General features: G+C 43.9%; 1 pseudogene across 1 annotated transcript; it reads left to right on the top strand.

Annotated features, from left to right (window-relative positions):
- The first annotated feature begins 23,055 nt into the window (after window positions 1-23,055).
- LOC308414217 (large ribosomal subunit protein eL6-like) lies at window positions 23,056-23,856 on the top strand (annotated as a pseudogene). The gene has a single exon. The product of its transcript is annotated as a large ribosomal subunit protein eL6-like (transcript).
- The last annotated feature ends 3,442 nt before the right edge of the window (window positions 23,857-27,298 follow it).

The raw sequence follows: 27,298 nt of genomic DNA, 5'->3' as shown, positions 1-27,298 counted from the left end.
GCTTGCATAACAACCCTAGGATCCTGGCCTCTTTACATCTCAGCTGGAACAAAGTGTTAGAACTCTCCAGGTTCTCCAGTGTAATTACCATGGAAGCCAATATCACTCCACCTGAAACTGCACCAAATAATAGTAGTCTTTGGAAATTTTTCCAGTTTCTGAACCCCTGAACCAGATTGGGCCTACAAAGGTTGTTTACAAATATTATTTATGTCTCTTCCCTCCCCAAGAGGAATTGGGGATAAATTTTGAGCTTTTAAACTGCGACCTGTCACTCAAGCGGGTATCTTTGCCCTACTTGAGCCTTTTTCTCCTAGTCTACCAAAACAAGCCAGCAAAATGAAATCAAAAGCCTAAAATAGCACTCTTCTATTCCTTCCAAATCATCCTCAGGACAAACTAATGCAAAGCCATGGGAGAGCACATGTGTCCTTTTACTTGAATCCTATGGTGTCTGAAGTTTGGGCAGTTTAGTTTTTGGGTTGTTTTGTTGTTGTTGTTTGACTTTTATGCTGTGAAATATCTTCTCCTGAAAACAGGTTCAGTATATTCATCCTTATTAAACAATGTATGTGTGTGTTTGTGTCTGTGTGTGTGTGTGTGTGTGTGTGTGTGTGTGAGAGAGAGAGAGAGAGAGAGAGAAAGAGAGAGAGAGAGAGAGAGAGAGAGAATTATTTTTACAGATTCTATCCCCTTTGTTGGATATTACAATGTCCACCCTGTTGGGTCCTGGGTACCTCTTGGTTTCTGGGCATCTGGGACTTTCTAGTGGCTACTCCTAGTCCCCCTCCCATGCTGCTACACACCTCCTTTCAAATTCCTGACCCCCATCTCCTCCTGTATCCCCTTTTCCTTCCCTGTCTTCTCTCCTTCCCAGATCCTGCTCTCCCTCTACTTCCTGAGATTATTCTCTTCCACTTTCTGAGTAGAACTGTGTGTGGTCGTCCTTCTTCTTGGATTTCATACGGTCTGTGAGTTGGATCGTGGGTATTCCAAGCTTTTTTTGCTAATATCCACTTGTCACAGAATGCCTACCGTGTGTCCTTCACATACTGAGGTCAAATCCTTAATTTTTCTCAGTCGTGTTCATTTCATCGGACATTCTGAAGCTGTAGCAGAGCTACACACTGCGCTCCAAGACCTACATACAGCAGCCCTCCAGCAAAAGCTGCCTCCAATCTGACCAAGTTTAGATGCCCCCTCCCCCCATTGCAGGTTCCATTGGTGAGCCTTCAGTTCAGGGCTAGCTTTCCCACCGTGATTCCTAGAGCCGACCTTGGTGACACATTTCCGGCTGGGAGACACTGATCCTTCTTGATGGGATTCCTCAAAATGGGTAAGAACTAAACTAGGGGCAGTAGAGCTGAGGAAGCACAGCTTTGCAGCCCACATGAGGAAGCAGATCTGAGATGCCCGGTATCCAGTCACCTCCCAGAGCAGTTCCTGCGCAGAACCCCTCAAAGTGACGAACCCACTGCTTCCTTAGCCCCCCTGACCGTTGCTAATTACTACTCCCTGGGTTTCTAGATATGTTTACAGTTTGCATATCCCCTCCAATGAAAGCCTGTTCTTGATGTCCAAGTGCCTGCCGCTGAGGAAGCTAATGTCCAGTTGGCGGTGTAGCAAGCAGCAAAGTCAGAGCCAGGCATAATTTATGAGCAAACAGAAAGCACATGAAGTGGAGAATAAGGAAAAACTGGTGCAGAAAGAGGAGAGCAAAGCAAGCCGACAAGCAGAAAAGAGAAAGACCTTGAGGAGAAGACATAGCTCTCTGCCGTTCCAGAACCTTCTGAACTGATTGCGCTTCTCTCGGGAGAGCTTTACAACAGTCTTTTTCCAAGGAGATGACTTGGCTGGAACAAAGGGGTCTGATTAAGCACTAGATAAATGTTACTCTCACTCTCTCTCCTGATTTATTGATACAGTCAGCTATTCTGTATAATAAATTCTCATCAAACATTCTGACACCCGTTCTTTAATACACTGATTAGGTTAAAGAATTCTTGCCCACCTACCGTGTGCTAAGCCTTTCCCGGATGCCCTGTTTGTATTTAGCACTGAACTTGAATCTCCCTAAATTGGGTTTGTGTGTCTCTGGGCACCGGACAGAGAGATGAGAAGGGCATAGTGGTGGCCTCAAGGTGGCAAGGGTGTTTAGGAAAATAGAAGGATCCTCATTAAATGGCTTAGAAGCGCCTCCCCATCCCCTGAATCTCTGTAACACCACCCAACTCCAGCATCCACAGTAGAAACACCGAGTAAGGTCTGAGTTTTTCCTTTGTTTGTTCCCGGGTGGATCTGCCCCACCTAAGACAAGGTTCAGAGCAGATTTCCACAGCAGCTTCCCCTGATCTTGCCCCATGGCTGCAGGAACGTGTCTCACCCCGTCCCCTGCTCAGTCCCAAGGCTTTGCATGTGCCACCACCTGTCACAGGGATGTTCGTGGCACAGCACAAAGACAGCTCTAATTCTAAGGATTATTTTACCTCTGCCGGCTTTCAAAAGGCAGAGGGAAAACATGCCTGTATTCTATCCTTACAAAAGAGTAAAGTGCTCCAGGGACGAGTTGGGAGTGGGGGGAGATCGTGGGGTCCGCCGGGTGTCTGAATAGGTCTGTGAGATCAGCTTCGCTTTCGTGTCCAAATATGAAACAACCAGATGGCTCCTCTCGGGGTTGTTTACTCACGCACAGCTCTGTTTGAAAAGACCTGCTGCTGAGAGCGAAGGCTGTGGCGCAGGAGGACACTGGAGTCACTCAGAGTCAGCCATCTAGGTCAGGGGCTCCAGAGCTATGCTTCAGAGTGGGCGTGGAAGCTGGCGGTCCGCGTTAAGCATCTCCAAAGCCTCTCAGGCGGGTACTGCCCGCTTCTCCACTAGAGACCCAGCAGCTGTGGACCATCAAAGCTGCCATCTTTAGGCTACAAACAATATTAGCTAAGCCTGGTTAAGGTTTGTAATTTCCAGTAACAGGACAGGGGTGGGAAAAGTAATTGGCAGTCGGGGCCTCTAATCAATATCAGATTGGCAGTAAATTAGTTGTTTAATTAGATAAAGGTAATTTGTTGAATTGCCAATTATCCTCCTAATATGAGAGACCACAATTCAATAAAACAAGAGCCTGGGGAGAAGACAAAACTATTCTTTATACCGCATTTCACTGTGAAATCTTCCGTCAAGAGGAGGCTCGCACTTACAGATAGATCAGACCTTCCCCAAGGTTAATGATCCACCCAGACTGCCACCTTCCAACACGCTTGCAAAGGTCAATCTGGGGTTCAGTCTGAGCTGAGCTGGCTCCTAGTTAGACTGCCAAAGGATTGAGCTCCTTCAAACCAGAGGCAACTGAATCCTGAGAACCCGATGCTGTGGGTAGGAAAATCAATTCCTGGGGGGACACAAGTGCTAGCGTCCTTGTTTGGCTTAGGAATCATTTCATTATAATAGGCATAACAATAATAATAAATGGTAATTTAATGAATCTTTCTGAAACCCAAGAGCCTCGAGCTGGAGGGCAGAAGCGGCAGCTGAGCCTGGCACGCCAGCAGCCATCCCAACGCTAGATGGCAGCTCAAGACTGCATTTCTCCGCGGCGGCTCTCCAGTACTTCCCCCAACCGCCCCAGAGATTTTTAGTCCTCTGAATTTTAACCAATTGTGCCTCATCTTTTGTCTGCAGGAGGACAGAAATAGGCTCCCTCCTTCCCTCTAATTGATTTTAAGTCTCCCTTTGTTCAAGCTCTGCTAAAACGAGGAGCGAGTCCTATTTTTCAAGGGCTGGCCTGCTTGCGACTTCTATTAAGTGGGCCAAATAATTATACCCCAAAGAGAAACCTGTTCTCCTAAAAGCAACGTGCTGTGATCGCTCCAGTGTCTGCGACTCCGTGCTGTGGCGCGCTGCAGGGGAGCCGCGGTCCCTGAGGAAGTTTGGGTCTTCTCTTTCAAACCAAATTACTGGTTTATTGAAGAAATCGTCTGCTCTAAATGTCCTCTCAGACTGGTTAGTTTATCGAAAAAGATCCTAAGTTTGCCTTTTGGTTCCCAGGTCCCTTTTGTGGAATGGATTCTCCAATACCCCTTTTCAGATAATAGCAACCCTTCTAAACACAAACAGCTTTGGTGTGTAGCTTCACAGCCCAGGGTAGTCCTGACCTCCCTTCTGCACCAAGTCCCTGGTATTTATGGCAACAATCCAGAAAGCAGGTTGTGCCTTTGGCCATGACTGCAGCATCCTTTGATTTCTTTGAGTGAACTATTATTCCCTTCTGTTCAACCCCTAGCCTGCAGCTCTTCAGGGGTGCTGATGGCGCCACTCCCCTCAGTTTCCCCACAGTTTCCCCTCACTTCCTTTGCTAACAGCATCAGTCCTAGTGGTTCACATTCTCTCCAGACTTTCCCATGTCAGAGCATCAACATTACAATGGTCGGTTTATGAGTCCTTAGCCTCCAAAGGACAGAAGCTCTCTGAGAGCCCTGTATCCATCATGGATAACCCTCCTGCCTAGAGTATGAAGCTGACTGATCTATAGTCACTAAATTAAGTACGGGACAGAAGATTTGTAAACTTGCCTTACAACTCTGAGTTCTGCCTAATACCTAACAAAACACACTTGGAAAAAAAATAGGGAGTCGTGGAAACCTCTGAGTGGCTTATGGGAATGTCACACAGGGTCATCACTGACATGGCTTTTTATAAGGGGAAATGGGACTCACAGAGGACAGAATCCTGTTCAAATACCCCCAGCTTAGCAGTGAAGGCATTCTAAATACTCTTTACAGTCTTTATACGTCATCACCCAGTTAGAGGTCTTCCCCTGCCAAGAGTGTCTTCTCTCCTGATGTTTGTCACTCTCCTTTCTGTCTGGTGACTCTGTGATTGCCTGGCTTAGGCTGACCTCCTGAGTTCTCCCTGGGCATTCGGTGGCCACTGGTCCTCATAAATCCACGTAAGCTTTTACTGAAGACCCTACTGACACCCACTTCTGAACTCTGGTAGTCCTGAACACTCCCTACTTGTGACTGCTAAAGTCAATACCCAAGCGATGGAAGGTGGTCTCACTAAGACCTAGAGCTCACGTTCTATACTAACTGGGAATGTAGGATGTGTGTTTCCCTTATTCTAATTGGTTCCTGCCTATATAAACCTATCTTCCCCAGTCTAAAGCTAGCTGCCTAAGGAATGCTTTATGCCATCTGTCTTTTATATTTTACAAAGTGTCTAATATGGTCGTAGATGTTCAACAACACTCCAAAATGCTCCATATCAAGTAGGTTATCCTATGACATGACTCATCCGTAACCCAAAATTAATACCAAAATAATCTATTAGTATCCTATTCCAAGTCTTAGAAGAACCAGCAGCTGAAGAGAGGATGAAGCCTGAAGCCAGGAGGATTGTGGGACACAATAACCACTCAGTGCTTCCCCAGAGACGGCAGCCCAAGACAGGACTGCAAAGGGAAGTCATGGCAAAAGCCAGGTCCAGCCAGGACAGCCTCTGAGACTATAGTTACTAATCATCTGTGTGTGTGTGTGTGTGTGTGTGTGTGTGTGTGTGTGTGTGTGTGTGTGTGTAGGGGTCTGTGTCTGACTCATTTATAACTAATTAATTTATTCACTTTAAAGTCCAATGTCACCACCCCTTCTCCCTGTACCCTCTCACACAGGTCCTCCCCATCCCTGAAAAGGAGGAGGCCCCCCTGGTAATACTCCCCACCCAGACACATCAAGTCACTGCAGGACTAGGCACATCCTCTCTCACTGAGGCCAGGCTAGGCATACCAGCTAGGTGAACAGGATCCACACACAGAAAACAGATTCAGAAACGCATTCCCCTACTCCAGCTGTTGGAGGACCCACATGAAGCAGCACATCTGCTGCACATGTGTGGGGCCATAGGTCTAGCCTATGATCGCTCTTTGGTTGGTGGTTCATTCTTTGGGAACCCCTCAGGGTCAAGGTTAGATGACTTTGTTGGTCTTCCTGTGGAGTCCTTTTCCTCTTCCAGTCTCTCAGGCCTTCCCCCCAACTCTTCCACAAGATACCCTGAGCTCCATCTAATGTTTGGCTCTGGGTCTCTGCATCGTTTTCCACTGGCTGTTGGGTAGAGCCCTTTAGAAGACAGTTATGCTAGGCTCCTGTCTGCAAGCATAACAGAGTGTCATTAATAGTGTCAGGGACTGGTTCTTGCCCATAGGGTGAATCTCAATTGCCATTTCCTCTGTCTCCACTCGATCTTTATTCCTGAACATCTTATAGGCACACACGCACATGCAAATGCACACATGCACATACATGCATGCAAACTCCTGTGCACACACAGAATAAGAGACAGAGATAGGAAGAGATAAGAGGGTGCACCATCCCGTCTGATTTAGGCCTCGACCAAGTAATTCTGCCTGGTAGAAGGAGAGACTCTTGATTATGTTCCATTTCCTGACTGTACACCCAGGGAAAGATATAAAACACTTCTGCGTAGCTCACAAATTAAAACACCGACAGTTTCTGTGCTTTTCCAAACAAAGCCAGCAAAGCTGAAAGCTGACTGATAGGACTCATACACTTATTGGCATTGGGACGTTGCTGTTTTATCGCTGGTATCAGGATGACATCATCTTTCATGAAGACTTCCATAACTGTCTTTGAATGTAATAAAGGTGAAACTCGTTCTCATGGAAATTAAAGAGGACACCGCCATGCTTCCCTCAAAGGGGAACTAAAGGATACAGATGATAAAATGTACTGGCTTTAGATTCTGTCCATAAACCAAGAGCGAAAGTACAGAGAATTAGGCTAGAGATGAAGAGCGTAATAACCTGAAATGAGTTTAGGCATCCCTCTAATCTCATTTTCTCATAGTGTAGAGCTATTCATTGGGAAATCTGTTTTCCTTCACTGGCCAATATTTTAGATGTCTGTGGTTGAAATGAAAACACGAAGGGGGCAGGGTTGGTGAAGACACTAAGTGAAATAGATCTTATAGATGGCAAAAGCAACTCACTTCTCAGTAAAACACAGGAGACTTAGGACATAAAGAAACCATCGCGTGAAGTGTTTTTGCTTAAAATACTCACACTCCCATCCATTAGTCCATTAGCAGCCAGAGCTTCTTAGAGGCGGACTCTAGAATCTATCCCACACAGATTTCTCCTTTGGCCAATCTAGGTGGTGGAGCCCAGACAGGGGCTGAGGAAATCCTCTCTACCCCACATCTGAATTCCTTCCTCCTTCACCCCAACTCAAGTGGAACCCCACTCTCTCCAGTACTCCCTTCTGCTGCCAAAAGCCTCAGAAGCCTTTCCATTGTTTCTTTTTTCCGTGGGTCTGCTGTGTTTTAGGAGGCTTACAAGAAGCCAAGTGCATAGTTTCAGGGCAATAAAACAGTCAGAGCAAACGGCGCACTGTTCGGTTTGGCACTGTGGCGTCTGGCATGCGCCTTTACGTTCCTCTCTCGGTGGCTGGAAAAGACTCAGGCCTGGCCCGCAGTCTACTTCACCAGGGTCCTTCTGCGACTCCATGAGACAAAGCCTCGAAGCAGAAATTCCACATCATCGTGGGTCAGTGAGTAACAACTCCTATATGCACGTGAGTCTCTTTGAGGCGGGGGTGGGTCTTTCTAAATGTGGATTCCGGTAGGCACATCTGCATATACAACCTAACAGTCTGCACTTCTGACAGGCATCTAGGCCGGCATTTCTCAAACTGTGGATAACTCCCTCCCCCCTTGGGAGATCAAGTGACCCAATTATAGGAGTTACATATCAGATGTCGTGCACATCAGATATTTACATTACAATTGATAAGAGTAGCAAAATCACAGTCATGAAATAGCGGTAAAATAAATGTATGGTTGCAGGTCATCACAACACGAGGGACTGTATTCAAGGGTCACAGCATTAGGGATGTCACCGCGCACATGTGCATCAGCACAAGAATTGCAGAGAGCAGAGCTCTGCATAGCCTGCTGCATTCCGCTCACCCTGAAGGAATCTCACGTTCGGTTCCAATCCAGATGTCGTTTGGGTGACATCATAGAGAAATTCCAGGCATTAAACTCGCTAAACTGTGACCAGCCAGTGTGAACCCTCTTGTTAGGTCACAAATTGCTTCCTTCTCTTGGATGAGAAGACAGCCAAGATCGCCTGTGTGCTGAATTCGTCAAAGCTTTCAGACAGATGACCTCTGAAGACACGGGCTCAGCATGCTGCCTGGTCAGGAAGGAACTCTGGTGCGTTCCCGTCAATGGCATCCAGGAACGCATGCATACGGATGAGCTACCTAAGGCTGAACTTGTGCGTCTTCATTTCAGACGGTACCGTACGCCTACCAGCATCATTACCCGCGTAATTTATCCAAAAGTCCAGAGGTTAGAAAAATTGAGAATCCATTCAAATCGGCCCCAGGGTCTGCCCTATAACTCACATGGCATTTAAAAAGGCTTACTTAACTAAACATCTACTGCATGAACACTAGACAAAAGGGAAAAGGGAAAGAAAAGAAAAGAAGGACAGAGGAGCCAAAGACAATGCATTGGTGAGCTAAGCAGAGACCTCTTGGGTAGACAAGATTCTGAACGGATCACCCATAACAAATAAAGGCTGTTGCAGTGCAGGTTGCCTGTGGCATAAGTCATACTTTAACGTGTCTAAAGGTATCTGAAGGGTTCCTGGGAATACAGAGGGAGGGTCATATGTGTGCTCTGTGGAACACGCAAAACCAGAGAGAGTAGCAAAATGCAAAAGTCCTCGCACACTAGGACATGTTTGTGTACTATATAAGAAATAAAAGTGCGGACCATGTAAACCACCCCTTTCTGAACTTAAATACTATGCTATTGTCAAGAAAACATGTCTTTTCTCATAAGTGGAGCTAAAAAGGATGAGAAATGAAACTGAATGCAAGATAGAACACAGGTCTTATTCTACCCATGGAGCACAGGGGCCGGTGCACACAGTAGGTGTGCACAACATCTCAACAATAAAAACGAAGTCAGTTCATAAGACCCTGTCTCAACAACACCATCACCACACGAAGGCATTTGTGCCTGACTTCGGTGAATCCGCAGCAAGTTTGACTCTGTTTCCGGCTCCCAAGATCCTGAGGAGCTAGAAGCGATCGAAGCTCGAGTCAGGGTGATGAAGAAGCTGAGAAGCTAAAGGAGCTACAGAACGAGGTAGAGAAGCAGATGAATATGAGTCCACCCCCAGGCAATGCTGGCCCAGGATCATGTCTCTTGAGAAGATGGAGGCTGATGCCCATATCTACTTTGGCAATGTGGAGTGTGGAGCAACTGAAGAAGAGCTGGAAGCCCATTTTCAGGGCAGTGCTTCAGTCAACCATGACAAATTTATTCTGTGACAAATTTAGTGGCCATCCCAAAGGGTTTGCATATAGAGAGTTCTCGGACAAAGAGTCAGCGAGGACGTCCCTGGCCGTAGATGCGTCCCAGTTTAGAGGAAGCCAAATGAAGGCGAATCCCAAATGAACCAACAGACCTGGCATCAGACCTGGATTTCCCGCGTGCCTGATACTGTGCTCGAACTACCAATCACAACAATTTACAACAGCTCCGGATCTACAGTGGTTTTAACAGCAGGCATCGGGGTTGAATCTGAAAAAATAAATAAGTAAATAGGTTTACTTTGGAAGGGGGAAGAATCTCATAACTGTGAGGAGGAACCTGCTTTGGGTAGCAGGGTCCAGAGGCAGGGGATTAGCCATGGACACAAGCTGCCCCGTTTCCCAGCTCCCCTTCATCCTCTTTGGGTCTGCTCAAGGGTAGGAGGAGTTGTTGTTGTTGCGTGTTTTTGTTTGGCTTGGTTTTTTCTTTTTTTTGGTTGGTTGGTTGGTTGGTTTTTGTTTGTTTGCTTGTTTGCTTTTGTACCCAGAGCTCTGGAAGGACACCAGACTCTTCAGCTTGTTTCTCTCCCTGCCTTTTGCAATCCCTGCCTGCCTGCTCCTGTCCCACAAGGTCTCTACCCCTCCAGCTGGCCTCGTGATCTGTTTTGTTTCCTTTTGTGTTTCTTTTCTGTTTTGAATGTCTTTCTTTGCAGGTCTTTGTAGTCAGATGATCTTGTTCCCGAGTAAATTCCCGTTATCCTTGGGGGAAATGCACTATTTTCTTTGGGGCGATTTGGGGGTGTTTTTGTTTTTCAGGAGTTTTTGTTTTGTTTTAATTTTTCCTTTACTTCTTTTCCCCCTTTTATTTGGAGAGATTGGGAGAAAGTGGGAAACAGGGTGGTGGGGGGTGGCTTTTGTTTTTATTTTATTTCCAGGGGATGGGAATTTTTTTAAAATAATGTGTCATGAATGAAGTTGTTTGTGCAAAAGCAATAAAAATATATATCTTCATGAATTCTTTGAGTTCGGGGTCAGAGGCTAATTTTTCTCAATTACTCCTACTGCATGTCTGCCTATGTCTCTCCAACTTTTATACCCGATGTGTGACACCCCGTTCCGGACAGCCTCCTCTCTGTCCTTGACATTTCACCCCATCAACAACCCACTGAAGTGTCCTCAAAACAAGGAAAGGTTTCTGCTGCTTTCTCAGAGATCTTCCGGAACCACCAGGACAAAGGGTCGGATAAACACTCCTGAAGTGTGTGCACTGTCTTTACAGCCTGTTATCTTAAGGTCATCTTACTGGCTTCATGGTTGCAGTGGAAGACACAGGAAACACAGAAACAAACAATTAAAAACTATGTTGTCCTAAGTGTGGCACACTGCGTATTCCCAGGGGTGGCTGGTGAGAGACATACACCACTCCATCTCTTTCTAGCAGACTTTCACTATTTATTGGAATCCTTAATCCATATCCCTTTTAACACATCTTTGAATACTTCAAATATTTTTTTTCCTCTGTGTATCCGAGTGTCTGATGGGCAAAGATATTCATTACAGCATTGTTTGTGGCAAAATGTGCCTTGGGGCAGGGATGGTATGTTCCAGAAGTTTCAACCAATAAGATTATGCTATTAATTTAAGAAGAGGGAGGAGGAGGAAGGAGGGAGGGAAGGAAGGAAGGAGGGGAAGATGGAGGAGGACAGGCTGGCAAGATGGCTCAGTAAGTAAATGTACTTGTTACACATCCTGAAGACCTTAGTCCCATCCTCAGAGCCCATAAAGGGGAAGGAAAGAACTCCTGAAACTTGTCCTCTGCCCCTCACAGGTCACAAGCTTTTCTCATGGCACAAGTTCTTCCTCCCACAGGCCTCCAATATATAAATAAATAAAATAAAGAAGAAAATCACTTCCAAGACCCACTGCCATAGTGATATGAAATCAGGTTTTAAAAGAATAGGCATTTGGATTCAAAGATCAAACTCTCTCTCTCTCTCTCTCTCTCACACACACACACACACACACACACACACACACACACATGCGCGCTCTCGCAGAGCTAAATAAATATAATATGCAGGAATCTATTGGTTCCGGGGAAGGAAAATTTAGGTGCTCAAATAAAGTCTTTTGCAAACTTTCCTGGATCATTTGCATTCTTTTTACTAGTATCTGCGTTAGTTTTTAAAGAAAGCTTTATGAAATTAGCGTTCAGAGAAAAGACTTCGGGTATTTGGGTAGCTAGAGCTGGGCTCAAAAAACTCCAGAAACACTCTGGCCTCTGCTTCCCAGGACGCTGCCTCTGGGTGGCAGTCTGGCTCTTCCAAAGTGACACCTCAGCCAGTGCTCAGCTAGGATTTCCTCTGAAGGTCTCCGCATCACCTCTCCCCCTCTGCAAGGAACTCGGTTACTAAGGAACCTTAGGTCTGTCCTATTTAATCCCCTTGATTTTTGCCTTTTACCAGGTCTCTGTTTCTTTTACACTCTCTCCAAAGCAATTTCATCTAAGTTGCCTAAGCAGTGTTGTCTCCTCTCTAGCTTGATGGGAATCTCCCTATGGATGCCTGCAACCATGAGCCCTGTTTTCTCATTATTTCGGGTGATGCTCTCATCTCCTTCCTTTCTTGTGTCCTAAACTTACAGTCTGTTCTACCTTCGTTCCCATCCACACTATGGTGGGAAGTTTATCTCCACAGGACACGTTCCATCCAAGAACTTGTTCATGGGAACCCTAAGGAGCCCAAGCAGGCTTCCCTGCCTCTGGAAGTGATGGATGAATGTTGGACAGAGCGGAGCGGCCTACTCCCCTGCTCATCCCCCCTCCCCACACCCATCTCCCCAAACTCCCCACCCACTGCTCAGTGGCCCTGCTACTCTGCTCTTTCCCTCCGGTCTATTTTAGTCCCGCTACAGAATGCCTAAGGCTATGCAGTTAGTCTGAAAATACCTAGGCTAGACCATGGAGAGCTCATAGCAACGGAATTGTCAGCTCGAGTGAATATTTGCAGAGACAACAGAGTTAGTTACAAGGAGATGCGGGTGCTCAGCCCTGGGATTAGCTCTTCTCTGAGCCCCTGGGACTGCCTAGGTCATTCTCTGAGCGCTGGGACTGCCTAGGTCATTCCAGGAAAGCGAGATCACGTGGGTTAAAAGGCCAGGAACCCGATTTCTGGCCTTCAGAGAGTTATTACATTTTTTTAACAAGTGGGAGTGTTAAAGATACTTTAATTTTTATGGCACCAAGAAAATATGGGACAAAAGATTTGTGCCGATAAAGCCTGTTTTTTGGCACGAAAATAATTAATTAATTAATATGTTAGAAGGTTTTGTTATTCCCGATCTGTGCTCTCTTTAATCTCCTCGCTTCTTTTCCCTCTCTTTTTCTTTCTCTAGGCACGGGCAGGACAAGGGTAGCCATAATGCCTATTTCTTTAATGGACAGTGTCAGTCCAAGATAGAAAACTTTCAGAAGGCAACCAGGTCTTGGTGCCTACATAGGTACATATTCCGGCATTGCTACAAATTCATCAGTGCTAGGTAACCAACTGGGCCTCAGTTTCTCTCTTGTAAAACTCATTTAAAGTCCACGGGCATCACAGTGGAGCAGTCACAAACATGGAGTCTGCACCTACATAGTATGAGCTCAAATCCCAGCTCTGGGACCTTCTAGATGTGTGAGGTGAGTTTCCCATTGGGAGTGCAGAAAATACAAGTACCTTCTCAGCTAGATAAGTAAAGTTTTAAAATCACCACTCATATGAACCTTTAATTTAAGTTACACCCAGACAGGTTAAAGAGAAATGTAGAACCTGCCAGCAACTGAAGTTACCCTCTGTGATACATCTTTTTATTATTTTATTATATATATATAAATACAAATAAAATCTATAGTCCTAAATATGAGACTTTAGTAGAGTTAATTTATTCCCCCCTGAGTTTGTTTTTCTGCTCCATAAAATGAGGACATCTGTGTCAAGCATCCTTTGTTTCCAGACAGAAACACTGTTTCAAGAGCATAAGGAACAAACTGGCTAGTGACTCTGGTGCTGGCGTCCTTGGCCTTGGCCACATCTTAATCACCACAGCACTAGAAGAACCCTGAAGTTCTTTTCAACAATGGGACCAATATGCAATGATTCGATGCCTGTATCTTAGAAAGTTACAAATGTTCTATCACGCGCTTCTGCAAGGCAGAATCCCACAGGTTCTCACAAGGCAACACTCAAGGTGATTTGGGCTGCGCTCTATCTATCGCTTCTAGGAAGGAATGCTTTCTTGCCTTCTCCAGCACAGTTAGCCCTTCCTGTGTCCTTGCTGAACTTCAAATCCTCAAGGCCGACACTGCCAGCCGAGTCCTGTTCATATCCTATCATTCTGACTCCTTCCTCAATCCAGACCTGCCAGCTTATTTCTTTTAATTTAGGCAGATTGTATCTAACAAAATTAACCGTTTTAGGGCAAACGACTCAATGGCAGGCTTTAATTAATTCACAGTGCACTAAATATTCAGAACCCACCCCCTTCTCTCCCCCCTCTTAAGCCTGGTGGTACTATCAGAAATGAGTCAACACCGCTGCCATCTAATTCCAAAGCACAACATCATCCCTAAGACAAACCCACACTCATTGAATACGTTATTTATTCCGGGCCATCGATGAAGTCACCCATCAGGTAATCTGTCATGCCTGACTTCTCTCACTTGGGACACTTCTGAGGTTTATCTATGCATGAGCATGAATCCTTTTACAGCTAAAAAATAAATATTCCAGGGCACAGGAGCAAGGTGCAGGCTGCACAATCAGGAGACCCTCAGTCGGATCCCCCGCACTATGTCAAGGCTTGGCAAGTTGGCTCCCACCCATGGCACCAATGCTGAGGAACTGAGAGTAGATAACAAAAGATCCTTAGAGCCCATGGGGCAGCTGTGTTGTACAAATGTATGAGCTCCAGATTTAGTAAAAGACCCCGTCTCAAAAAAGAAAAAAAAAAAGAGTATGCCCAGTTTTGACCTCTGATATCCACAGACATGTGCAACCACATGGACACAAACACACACAAAATGCATACATACAGTGCTACTCGGGGAAAGGTGGGGACCCATAACTAAGGGCTGGGAAATGTGCCTAGTTTGCAATAAATTTAGGCGGAAAAAAAAGCACCATTTTTTTTTTTTTTTTTATGTAAAGCATCTTTATCTGTTGAAAGAGATTTTCTTTGCTTTTTTAATTAAAGTAAACCATACCACTATAATAGCAATGCATGACTCCAATTACCAAACATCTAAACATATACAAAACTATTAACTAACTGGTAGATAGCCACATTCTCTTGCACAAACCACTGAAGAGTTGAGGATCACATTTTCACTTCTACTGCTGTTCCTGGGTTAATCTTAGTGCTGTGGTTGTAAGAGAATTTTCCGTGCTCTGTTTTAAAGTGACTTAGATTTGCCCTTAAGTGCTACATTTTTATTAAATTTACAAATAAGGTGCTTGTTCTTTGGTTTAAAAGAAAACACCATAAAACATAAACAATTACCATTCTTTAAATCTTGCCTCTACAGGGGGTGGGTGGCGGGTTGGGGGAGGGGTGTCACCCTTTTGCCTGGTCTGATAATTGGTTTTCACGATTTTGGTTAAAGAGTCAAGTTTTCTTCAATGTCTAATACCCTGACACTAGACTGGATTATTTCAAATTTGTTCACGGGGGCAAATGATTCTTAGCAAACAAGAAAACTTTGTGCAGAGGAGAAACTGTGTCTTAAAATTGGTTTTCTGTTCAATTCCAATAATTTACTCGCTTATAATTGTCTTTCCATTACATTGGCTGTTTTTTCTTTCGTGAGAGACATGGCTTCATTAGACATCACAGTAAACCGAGGAAATATAAAACTATTGATCCAGATCTGAGCACCTGGGTGCTGTGTGGGTGTTGGGATTAACAGGCTGGAAAATTCAAAAGCTTTCAGGTTTTTTCCAAAGCAACTAAAAAATGTATTTTAATGTTCAACTCTGAGATGGTCTCTTTTCTAGAGCTGTGCTCTGATGTTCTAACACTGAAAGCTCGGCTCCGAGACTGAATTTCTGATCATACTGCAAGTCTCTATTAAAAATAAAACAACTTCATAGACAAGAAGCACTCACTGCTACACAGAGAGTGAATGGATTTTCAAACTGTGAGTCTGGCACTCTCAGGACAATAACTATAGCCTGGGTACCAAACAAAAAGTTGAAACAGAAATGGAAGATTGTCCTGGTGTGAAAACTGCACTGTGAATTCCTATATTGAAATATTGAACCACGGCCCATCAATATGGACAATTATTATATTCATCAAAAAATTGTCTTCAAAGATATTTTAGTGAATGTACACATTAGTACCCCTGCCTTATCATTACATGTCATGTATAATAACCAAATTACCATACTCAATCCCGTTAATATAAACAGCTGAGATAATTCTAGAGATCAATTTTGAAGGTAGGCAATTTATTGACTTTTCACCAATAGAAAGGTTCAAATGACTAACATAATTAAATCATGGGAATGATACTACTTATAAATAGATAGAAGAAAGACAGTGACCCTTTCATAAACTCATGTTAGAAAATGAGTCAGTTTGGAGCTAGAAGTGGAGCTCAGAGGGCAAAGCACCTATCATACATATGTGAAGCCCTTACTATGCATACGTGAAGCCTTTATCATACATACGTGAAGCCCTTATCATACATATGTGAAGCCCTTACCATACATACATGAAGCCCTTATCATACATACATGAAGCCCTTACCATACATACGTGAAGCCCTTACCATACATACATGAAGCCCTTACCATACATATGTGAAGCCCTTACCATACATACATGAAGCCCTTATCATGCATACATGAAGCCCTTATCATGCATACATGAAACCCTTAGATCAACTCCCAGGATGACCAGATAAAGAGTCAGCTGAGTACTGGGAACTTGTCACCTCACTCCCATACAGGAAACACTACACACTGCTTCACCTTGCCCTTGGCATGTGGTATCTCCACAAACCACTGTACTTTTACACCAACACTGATCTTTTCTGCTGGTGAGTCTATCCCAGTGGTTCTCAACCCGGGGGTCACGACCCCTTTGGCACATCTCTACCCTTAAAAACATTTACACTGGATCTATAACAGTAGCAAAATTACCTTAATGGAGTAACAACAAAAATAATGTTATGGTAGCAGAGCCGCCACACAGGGGAACTGTTCTAAGGAGTTTGGGCCTTAGGAAGGCGGAAAAGCACTACTCTACAGGATAGAATAATTCTGAGATCATTTGCTCAGTAGAAATCAGTGTGTTGTTCAAACTACAGGAAAGCGTTCTGATAAGACTTTTCTTTAAAATGGTCTTTCTTATTGCCTTAAAGAAAGAGGACAAATAATGTGATAACTTTTAGCTATTGGTTACGTTTGTTCTTCATGGTTTACAGCTTTATCACGTGTATCGATCTTCATGAAGGATACGATGCTACAGTATCGTTGACATAAGTAATATACATTATCCTTACAGTATCCTTGACATACGACATATACATTACCCTTCCATCTGTGGATTTAAGCCAAGAAAGATTTGCTTAGCTTTTTATATTGTGTTTCACAATGTTTTCTTTGTTTTTACTTTAATTTTGGGCTTGGGGCTGGAGATGAACCAAAGCAAGAAGCTTCACTATGCTAGGCCAGTGCTCTGCACTGAGCTGTACGGGAACCCCATAGCTACTGGAAGAACAATTATTTTCTAATTAAAGGAAAAGAGCATTCTTCTTCGAAGCATCATTTCTACTTTACCAATATTCACAATAAGAAATGGAATGTTCAGAGATGTATATACACCAGAAACTCCAGCACAACATACAGCTGTTCATGTTTTTTTTTTCTTTTTATTTCCCAACAAATTTCTGCCATTTTAAATTGTTATTTAGAGCAACAAAAGATTCCAAGATTATAAAATGAGAACAGAACACTAGCATTTGGGGCGGGTTCTTCTCCTCAGTGTGATGCTTAAGAACTGAGAACTTCATCTAAGAATGAAACCCCATCAAAGGAAGTTTCATGTCAAATTAATTTGTTTCTTCGGCAAAAGTTTTTGAGAATGTGTTCTATCTTTGCTCTTTCCGGATCTGAATTTAATTCTTCTCTCCATATTTCTAAACCCGAAGTTGCAGGACATGATCCAGCAACTTTTGGGTTCCAGAGACTGTCTCCCTAAAGGGAAGCCATTCTCCCATGTGTATCACTCGAATGCTTTTCTATTCATTGATCATTTCATGAGATGCTTGCTGTCTGCATATTTCAGGGTAATGTTCTACTTCATTCATTACCTAAGACTCCTGGCATTCTCTCAGTAGTAATTCATATCATTGTTAAATATCTTTACCTGAGTTTTTGGTATGTACTCTCTAATAGTACAGTATCCGTGATTGTGATGTTAGATCTAACAAAAACTTGGGCCTTCAAGGAATTCATGGTCCCATTCAAAATGAATCTCCTCTTTCTCCTCTTCTGCCTACTTTGCCTTAAAGAATGGTAAACCAAACAGCAGTCAAAAGCCGCTCACGTACAGCACCTTCTGAGACCAAAACTTATTTCTAAGAAAGTTAAACAACACACACACACAGTTTGCCAGATGCTGTTTTAGAATTCTTTGCAAACATCTTAATTAAGCTCAGTTAATCCTATAAAGTACTGTATATGTGGAAAAGCTTAAGCTTAGGGAGCGATTGTGGACTTATCCAAGGTCACATTGCAGAAAACATAGTTAGAATTTAACCCAAGTTCATTGTCATCCCAACCATCCTCCTCATTTCCATAACGTTAACCTTCTCCAAAGGCGCCTGGTAGCAACTGGAGTAGCCAGTGAACAAAAGAACAAAAAGAAATGTTCTTAAGTGATGTGAAGAGAGTTGTACTCCCCTGATTTTCAGATGCAGATGGCTGGCAGGTTATTGGCAAGACAGAAGAATAAAGGTTGACATCTAACCCAGGCCCCTGCCCAGGCTTCAGGAGTCTCCTCTAAACATCCTCTCACACCAATCTCTTTAGCAAACACTAACCTGGACCTCAAGTAACAGTCTTGCATTCTGTGACTTAGTGATAGAGCCCAGGCCATTAGAATCTGTTCAGAAGAGCAAACACTCACCGGGAAGCAAACAAAAACATAAGAAACATAGCAGGGTGGGCTGGATTTCTTTGACGGGTTGTCATTTGAATGGAGTCGTGGGTGACAAGAATGAGATGGATGCAGGAAAAGTCTCTCTGGTGGAGGAAGAGTAAATGCAGAGAGCACAAGGCAGGAAAAAGCATGCATGCATTGTGAGACGAGCCGAGGCTGCACAACAAGCCCTTGTTGGGTTCTGAGCAGCAGAGCAGGAGATGGAGAACCGTGCCAACTGGAAACCCATGGCCCTTGGGGAAGACAAGCCTCTCGGCTTTCCTATGTTCAACTTTGCACTTTTCCTAAAAACCAAGAATGAGCCCTTTGAGTTTGGGAGAGCATCCAGTTAAGAAATACTCTGTATTTTTTTTTCTCAGTACTCCCAGGCACCTAACCTTTAGTGGCCACTCAGAGCTGCTAGGGTGTTCCTTCAAATGTGGAGAGGATTTGTTAATTACCACTTGCATTCAAGCTGCCTCTTCCTGACACTTCCGGACTTCAGAGGAGTGGGCGGGACCAGCGGGGCTCTAAAGAGAGTTACATCTTGTCCATTTCTGCCCATCACTAGCTCTGCAACCTCAACCTCTGACAAGCCGCCCAGTTGCTCCAGATCCCAGCCTCCCCTGTTTAAAATGAAGATGTTTTTCTTCTTCTAGTCATTCTCTGCGGATTAAGCAAGATTAAATATCTAGATCTGACAGCCCAGGGCCTGGTAGGAAACAAGTCCAGGACGCAAGCACATGGTTTTTTTTTTTTTTTTTTTTTTTGCCATTTTCCTTCTGGTCTTCGAGAACGTGAACAAACAGCCAGAGAGATGAATTGACTTGTCTAAGACGGCACACTTAGGGGGAACTAGAACCAAGCTCCGGGGGCTTCACCTGAGCATGTTGCTCTCCAGAGCTCAGTGAATCACTGTAAAGTAAAGGATGGCTAACAAACCTGTTTCCTCCCTAAGAGAGAGGAAAGCATGTACAGGCAGGGGAAGGTCAGTTTCTGGGAGTGCGGGATTGCTTTCAGCATTGATATAAAAGCTCTTACACAAGAATTTCTTAAGGGCACACTTGCTTTCCATTAAGCATTTTTTTTCTTTGCTTTTGCTGTTGCTGCTGCCGAGCACAATGAGGGAAGGAGAAATAAAATAAAATAAAAACCCTTCTCTGTACTTTCTTAAAAGCAAAAACAAATGGAAGCTTCACGAAATTGTGTGGGCGTTCTTGACTTATCTTTATCCATCACCCTGAAATGTACCCATATGGAAGATAAATAGTGTTATTACACTCCGTGCTTAGTACTTAGATCCCCAAAATGCTGACAGGTCACTAAGACCAATAAAATATATGGAACTTAATTATAACTGAAGCCCACGAACGTCAGCCAGGAGATTACAACCAGCAAGATTCACTGAGTGAGCACTTCCTTCTCTCTCCTCATCTGCATCTCCCTCCTGCCCTGCCGTCATAACTCCTAAGTGCAACTCTGGTGCCTAAGCTAAAGCACACTGAGGAGAAGGGGAATACATTGTAATGAGCTCTTTCACCGAAGCTTGCCACTGCAGATGGCCAGGTGTTCTCTCTGTAGTCTGAAATCTGAAGCCATTCTTCCATTGTCTCCTCCCAAGAAGAACATCCCTTGGGTGAGCAGCACAGAAGCATCTTCTGCTGAAATATGATTAGCTACAAAGACACCAGAAGGTCAGGCAGATGCAGGAGGGTACTACTGACATATTAGAAGTCATTTCAAGAGTCAGGGTTCCTGAAGAAAAAGGCAGATTATGTGCCTGGAGATACAACACCAGCCAACCCTGTTTCAGGGAAAAGTATGGGACAGAGGAATGTTAATGGAACCAGATGTTTGGACTTCTGCTGCCTGCCCCTTGGTTGACTGGGGAATAAGAACAGTTCATTCATTCATTCATTTATTCATTCATTCACTCAAAACACATTTTGTAACATGTTCAGCTCCAGAAAAGATATCATCTTCCTAATATGTTGGCAGGGAACATTAATCATTTGACAGATTCACTGGGAACAACTTTGGGGCACCTTCCAGATTTCACTTGTGCCAGAAGCAGAGCTGTGGCTCTAGATCCAAACCCACACAGCTCACACTGAAGTTGCAGCTCAAATCCCCTGGTATCACTTGAGCCCCCCAAGCCCCACCCAAATATCCAACATAATGGGGACCCTAGGACCCCTGGAGCCCAGGGACACAGATACCTGGCTCGGTCAGAGACTCTTGCATCTTCCAGTTTGCATGTGTGCCTAGAGCAAAGCCTCTGCTCTGCATCCCCACACACCAGTTACAGCTAAACCCCACAGGGTTTTGGACACAATAAGGATCACAGGATCACAGAAAGGACAGGCTCCAGTTAGAAACAGAGAGGCCAAATAACACCAGAGATAACCAGATGTCAAGAGGCAAGTACAAGAACATGAGCAAGAGAAACCAATTTGACTTGGCAGCATCAGAACCCAGTACTCCCACCACAACAAGTCCTGGATACCCCAACTCACCTATAAAGCAAGATTCAGATCTAAATTCTCATTTAATGAAGATGATAGAGGACTTGAAGAACATAAGTAACTCCCTTAAAGAAGCACAGGAGAAAACAAGTAAACAAGTCAAAGCCCTTAAAGATGAAACACATGAATCCCTTAAAGAAATAAAGGAGAACACAATCAAACAGGTAAAGGAATTAATTAAACAAAACCACCCAGGATTTAAAAATGGAAATAGAAGCATTAAAGAAAACACAAAGGGGGGCAGACAGCCCTGAAGATGCAAAACCTAGAAAAGAGAACATGAGTCACAGATACAAGCATCACCAACAGAATACAAGAGATAAACGAGAATCTCAGTCCTAAAAGATACCATAGAAGACATCGACACCACAGTCAAGGAAAACACAAAAAGCAAAACGCTTCTAACTCTAAACTCTCAAGAAATCCAGGACACATTGAAAAGACTGACCCTAAGGATCATAGGTATAGAAGAGAGTGAAGATTCCCAACCCAAAGGGTCAGCAAACGTGTTCAATAAAATTATAATAGAAAACTTCCCGGACACCACCATAGCCAATGCTACAGAGTACATGTGTGGTGCTCCTAAGGAGCAGAAGGAGTAGTGAATGGGGCCTGCACCACTCAGCCATTTACAACTGGACTTTCCAGCAGCAGCTTCTCATCCTCCCCTGCTCCAATTCCTGCTTCTAGGTTCCTACCTTGAGTTCCTGCCCTGGCTTTCCTTTAGTAATGGACTATCAACAGGAAGCTGAAGGAAACCCTTTCCTTCCCAAGCTGCTTTTTGAGTACAGAACTGCAAAGCCAGTTTCCACAGAATAGGAAGAGCCTACCACCAAAAGATACCACCATCTTGTATTCATACAAATGAATTCCAAGAAAGAGAAACCCACAGAAAGAAAACTTAGCAGAAAGGCTTTATTGGTGAGTAAAAAAAAAAAAAAAAGTCTTAAAACAAAACAAAACACCAAAACCAACCAACCAACCAACTAAAAACAGCAAAAAGAGAAAGAAAGAAAGAAAGAAAGAAAGAAAGAAAGAAAGAAAGAAAGAAAGAAAGAAAGAAAGAAAGGAAGGAAGGAAGGAAGAAAGAAAGAAAGAAAGGAAGGAAGGAAGAAAGAAATACTACTTGGAGAAAGTACTTCAGTAGTGGAATGTGAAGGGGGCATGGGCTTCCTCTCAAGGTCAGACCGACTTCATTGTACAGATCACGGGTTGGGCTAGGTGTGGTGGCACATAGCTGGGATTCCAGTACTCAGGGGGGTGTGCTTCAGGCCACTTCCAGCTGTGATATTTGCTCACATCCTGTCTCAAGAGACAAAAGTCAGATGAGCAGAAAGATTATGAGATTAAAACACACACACACACACACACACACACACAATTTGTTGACACTTGAATATTTTTCTTTTACAATTCAGTGTTTGGTTTCCATTTGTTGGTTGATTAGTATCTTTTCTTCTTTTTTTTTTTTTTCTTTTTTGAGCCAGCACCTCACTCCGTAGCCTAGGTTGTCCTTGAGTTTGCCACTCTCTTATGTCATGTCTGTGACAGCAGGCTCTGCTTTTGTTTTGTTAGCTGGCCTGAGACTTGCTATGTAGATCAGGCTGGCCTCTAGAATTCTGCCTGCCTCTGCCTTTGAAATATTGGAATTAAGAGTGTCACCATATCTGCCCCTCTATTTTTAATTTAATATGAAGAATGAGAACTGAATTCAGAGATGGATTGGGCTAAGGTATCAAGGTTACTAAGTGTGGTATCTAGACAGCCAGGGAGAGGACTGTCTTTTGTTCCATGTGCCCACAAAATGGTGAAGGTTGTCACTTGGATTGAGTGCAAAGATGAACCAGTAATGTTGTCTGTGAGTTGGAGTCACCTTAAATTCTTTAGGCAACATCCCAGAGGAGACTCGGATAGAAACGGAGGATAGGAGTTAGGGGAGTACCATTAGAAGACAAAGTCGAAGCTAGAGGCATCCCTAAGACAACAAAATTTTCAGCACAAAAAAAGATATGATTGTTAATTATAGATCGGAAGCTGCAGCTTTAGTTCTTTTTCCTCACTTGCAAGATGGTGGTAGAAAGGCAGAGAAGCCTGATACAAAAGAGAAGAGACCTGCAGCTAAGAAGGTTGGCAGAGATGCTGCTACCTCTGGTTCAAGGGCTGCTGGTGTAGCAATAAAGGGTAACCCTAAGGTTAAAAAGACCCATTGTAGCCGAAACCCTGTCCTGGTTAGAGGAATTGGCAGGTACTCCGTATCTGCCATTTTTCCAGAAAGGCCTTGTACAAAAGGAAATCCTCAGCTGCAAAGACCAAGGTTGAAAAGAAGAAAAAGGAGAAGGTTCTTGCTACTGTCACAAAAACAGGTTAGAGAGACAAAAATGGTGGTGCTCAGGTGGTGAAGCTTCAAAAAAATGCCTAGGTATTATCCTACCGAAGACGTGCCTCGGAAGCTGCTGAGCCATGGCAAAAGCCCTTCAGTCAGCACTGACAAGTTTGTGCTTCAGCATCACTCCCGGGACTGTCCTGACCATCCTTACCAGGCGCCACAGGGGCAAGAGAGTTTTCCTGAAGCAGCTGGGCAGTGGCTTGCTACCTGTGACCGGACCTCTTGCCTTCAACAGAGTTCTGCGCAGAACACACCAGAAGTTTGTCATCGCCGCCTCTACAAATGTCGGTATCAGGGAAACGCCTGACTGACGCTTACTTCAAAAGGAAGCAGCTGCACAAGCCCAGGCAGCAGGAGGGCAAGAGACAGAGACACCGAGAAGGATAAATACAAGATTACAGAGCAGCGAACAATAGAGCAATAGTGATTTTTAAAACTGCCTGGTGTTGGTACAGAGACAGGCAAAAAGATCAATGGAATAGAATTGAAGACACAGAAATGAACCCACACACCTATGATCACTTGATCTTTGCCAAAGAAGCTAAAACCATTCGGTGGGGAAAACAGCATTTTCAACAAATGGTGCTGGTTCAACTGGAAGTCTGCATGTAGAAGAATGCAAGTTGATCTATTCTTATCTCCTTGTACAAAGCTCAAATTCAAGTGGATCAACGACCTCCACACAAAACTAGATATCCTGAATCTTGAATACATGGGCACAGGGGAAAACTTCCTGAACAGAACATCAATGGCTTATGCTTTAAGGGAAAATAAGCAATCGACAAATGGGACCTCATAAAATTAAAACATTTCTGTAAGGCAAAGGAAACTGTCAATAGGACAAAATGCAACCCACCGATTGGAAAAAGACATTTTCCAACCCTACATCTGATAAAGGGCTAATATCCAAAATATACAAATAACCCAAGAAGTTAGACTCCAGAGAACCAAATAACTCTATTTTAAGAAGTGAAGTACAGAGAATTCCCAACTGAGGAATACTGAATGGCCAAGAAGCACTTAAATGTTGAACATCCTTAGTCATCAGGGAAATGCAAATTAAAACAACCCTAAGATTCCACCTCACGCCAGTCAGAATTGCTAAGATCAAAAACGTAGGTGACAACAGATGTTGGCAAGAAAGTAGAGAAAAGGGGACACTCCTCCACTGCTTGTGAAACTTCGAGGTGGTAAAACCATTTTGTAAATCAGTCTGGCAGTTCCTAAGAAAATTGGAGATACTTCTACCTGAGAACCCAGCTTTACCACTCCTGAGCATACACCCCAAAAATACTCCAACATCTAACAAGGACACATGCTCCACTATGTTCAAAGCAGCCTTATTTATAATAGCCAGAAGCTGGAAACAACCCAGATGTCCTTCAACAGAGAACTGGATACAGAAAATGTGGTACATTTTCACAATGGATTACTGCTCAGCTATTAGAAACAATGACTTCATGAAATTCGCAGACAAATGAATGAAACTAGATAACATAATCCTGAGTGAGGTAACCCAGGAACAAAAGAACACACATAGTATGTAGTTAATAATAAGCACATATTTGGCAAAGGTTCGCAATGCCCATGATACAACCCATAGACTCTGGAGCTTAGGAGGAGGAAGAAAGAACAGAGTATGGATGCTTCAGTCCTGCATTGAGGGGGGGGGGAACAGGATGATCGAGGGAGGAGAAGGGAGAGGGGGACCTGGGCGGGAGACAGGAGAGAGAGGAACTTAGGGGGCACTGTCAGAAACTAGAGGGGACAGGAGAGGTACAGAGAGTCAGGGAATTGAACAAAAATAGGTATCAGGGAGGATGAGGAACTGGGCATAGCCACTGGAGAGTCTTAGACACCAGAGAAACACGAAGCTTCCAGGACCCAGTGGTGATGACTTTAAATGAAATGCACAGAGAATGGGGAAATAGGTCCTGTAGAGACCTCCTCCAGCTGATAGGCAGGGCCCTGGTCAAGGAATGGAACCACCCACCCATCTCAAAGTTTCAACCCAGAAATGTTCCTGTCCAAAGGGGAAAAAAGGACAAAAAATGGAACAGAGACTGAAGAAAGGGCCAACCAGGGACTGCCCCACCTGGGAATCCATTAAGTCTGCAGACACCAAACCTGACACTGTTGCTATTGTCAAGAGGTACTTTCTGATAGGAACCTAGTGTGGTGGGTCCTGAGGAGGTGCAGCTAGCAACTGACCAATGCAGATGTGCATGCTTGGAGCCAGCCATCAGACTGAGCTCAGAGAACCTAGTTGGGGATCTGAAGGAAGGTCTGGAGGAGCAGAGGCGTGTTGTAACCCCATTGGAAGAACAACCAGGCTGGCCTGACCACCCAGTTCTCCCAGAGTCTAGACCACCAACCGAGGAGTGCACCTGGAGGGATCCATAGCTCCAAATAGATATGTGGCAGAGGGTGGCCTTGCCTGACAGCAATGGGAGGGGAGGCCTTAGGTCCTGGGGGGGCGTTGATGCCCCAGTGTAGGGGGATAATGGAGTGGTGGAGGAGAAAAGTGTGGGTGGGAGGGGGAGCACTTTCATATAGGTAAAGGAGGAGGGCAGATGTGGGATGGGGGGCTGGTGGAAGGGGTAACCTGGACGTAGGATATCATTTGGGATGTAAACAAATGGAATCATTAATAAAAAAAAAGAATAACTTTGGAAATGCTAATTACTAGAACCAGTTTGGAAGACATTAAATGTGCACAAATCCTGAGAAACCTTTTACAGTGTTTTGTTTTGTTTTGTTTTTTTGAAAGGTTAATTTTGTTTAACCCGACCACGTCCCCAGCTAAGAGGCCAATGACCTCTTTTCTCCTTTTCAACAAAGCCTGATACAAACCCATTAAACCAGAGTCTCAGAAGCACACTGCAGGCCAGGACTCTCTGCTTACTGTTCCTAAGATCGATCATCTTTCAAACTCTCAATTCCCTGCCTTTGTACTTTCTTGACAAATCCCTTTCCTAAAACATGAATTAAAATTACTATTAATTTCTGTGTGCTTCCCGGAAAGGTAGAGTTCTTAAGTCCCCGTAACTGAGCATTCATGTAGTAATAACACACACACACACACACACACACACACACACACAGGCACGCATGCACACATCCATGTATACATGTACATATGTATGTATGAATTATGTATGTTATCCTCAGTAATTAATGCTAAGTTTCTAAACTTCAAGAAGCTCCAGACTAATTTAGGTTTTCTCTAATATAATATGATGTGACATCTTGTTTCTATCCATGTAATTATTTTAATTACCCTGATTTTATGATTTGCGATTTCATGAAGTATTTATTAACTAATATATGTTGTTCTTTACTGTTTATCGCTCTATTAGCTTTTTACTAGAGAATGTAGACTACTGAAATGATTCTTATTCTGTTTATGGGATGTATAGGATTAATTTATGAAATATTTAGGACATATATCTGCCCCCCATTAATTAGAAGCTAGGTAACAGTAATTAGCTCTAAATAAGTTCTATTCAGTTCATCAGAACCCTTCTTCCCAGGACTGTCCTCTTGCACCAAGATGGCTGACAATTGTCTACTATCATCTTGTACCTGGTACTATTACTGCCCAGCCCTTGTGAGTGCCTGAGGCCTTAGCCTGTGGGATGAAATCTGAGACTGTGGATACGCCCACCTCTCACATTGCCAGGCCTTACCTCCTATGTTCACCCCTCAACACTAACTACAGCTTACCTCAACCTTACTAACTACAGCTCTTCAGACAGGTTTTGATTTTTTTCATGACTCTTCCCACTCAGTGTCTTAGTTTATGGGGTTCTCTGTGTTCGAAATAGTCTCCTACCACTTTGCCCCAGTACACGCCTCGTACCAGC

This window comes from Micromys minutus (assembly GCF_963924665.1).
Source record: "Micromys minutus genome assembly, chromosome: 33".
NCBI lineage: Eukaryota > Metazoa > Chordata > Mammalia > Rodentia > Muridae > Micromys > Micromys minutus.
This window is presented reverse-complemented; position numbering and strand designations above follow the sequence as displayed.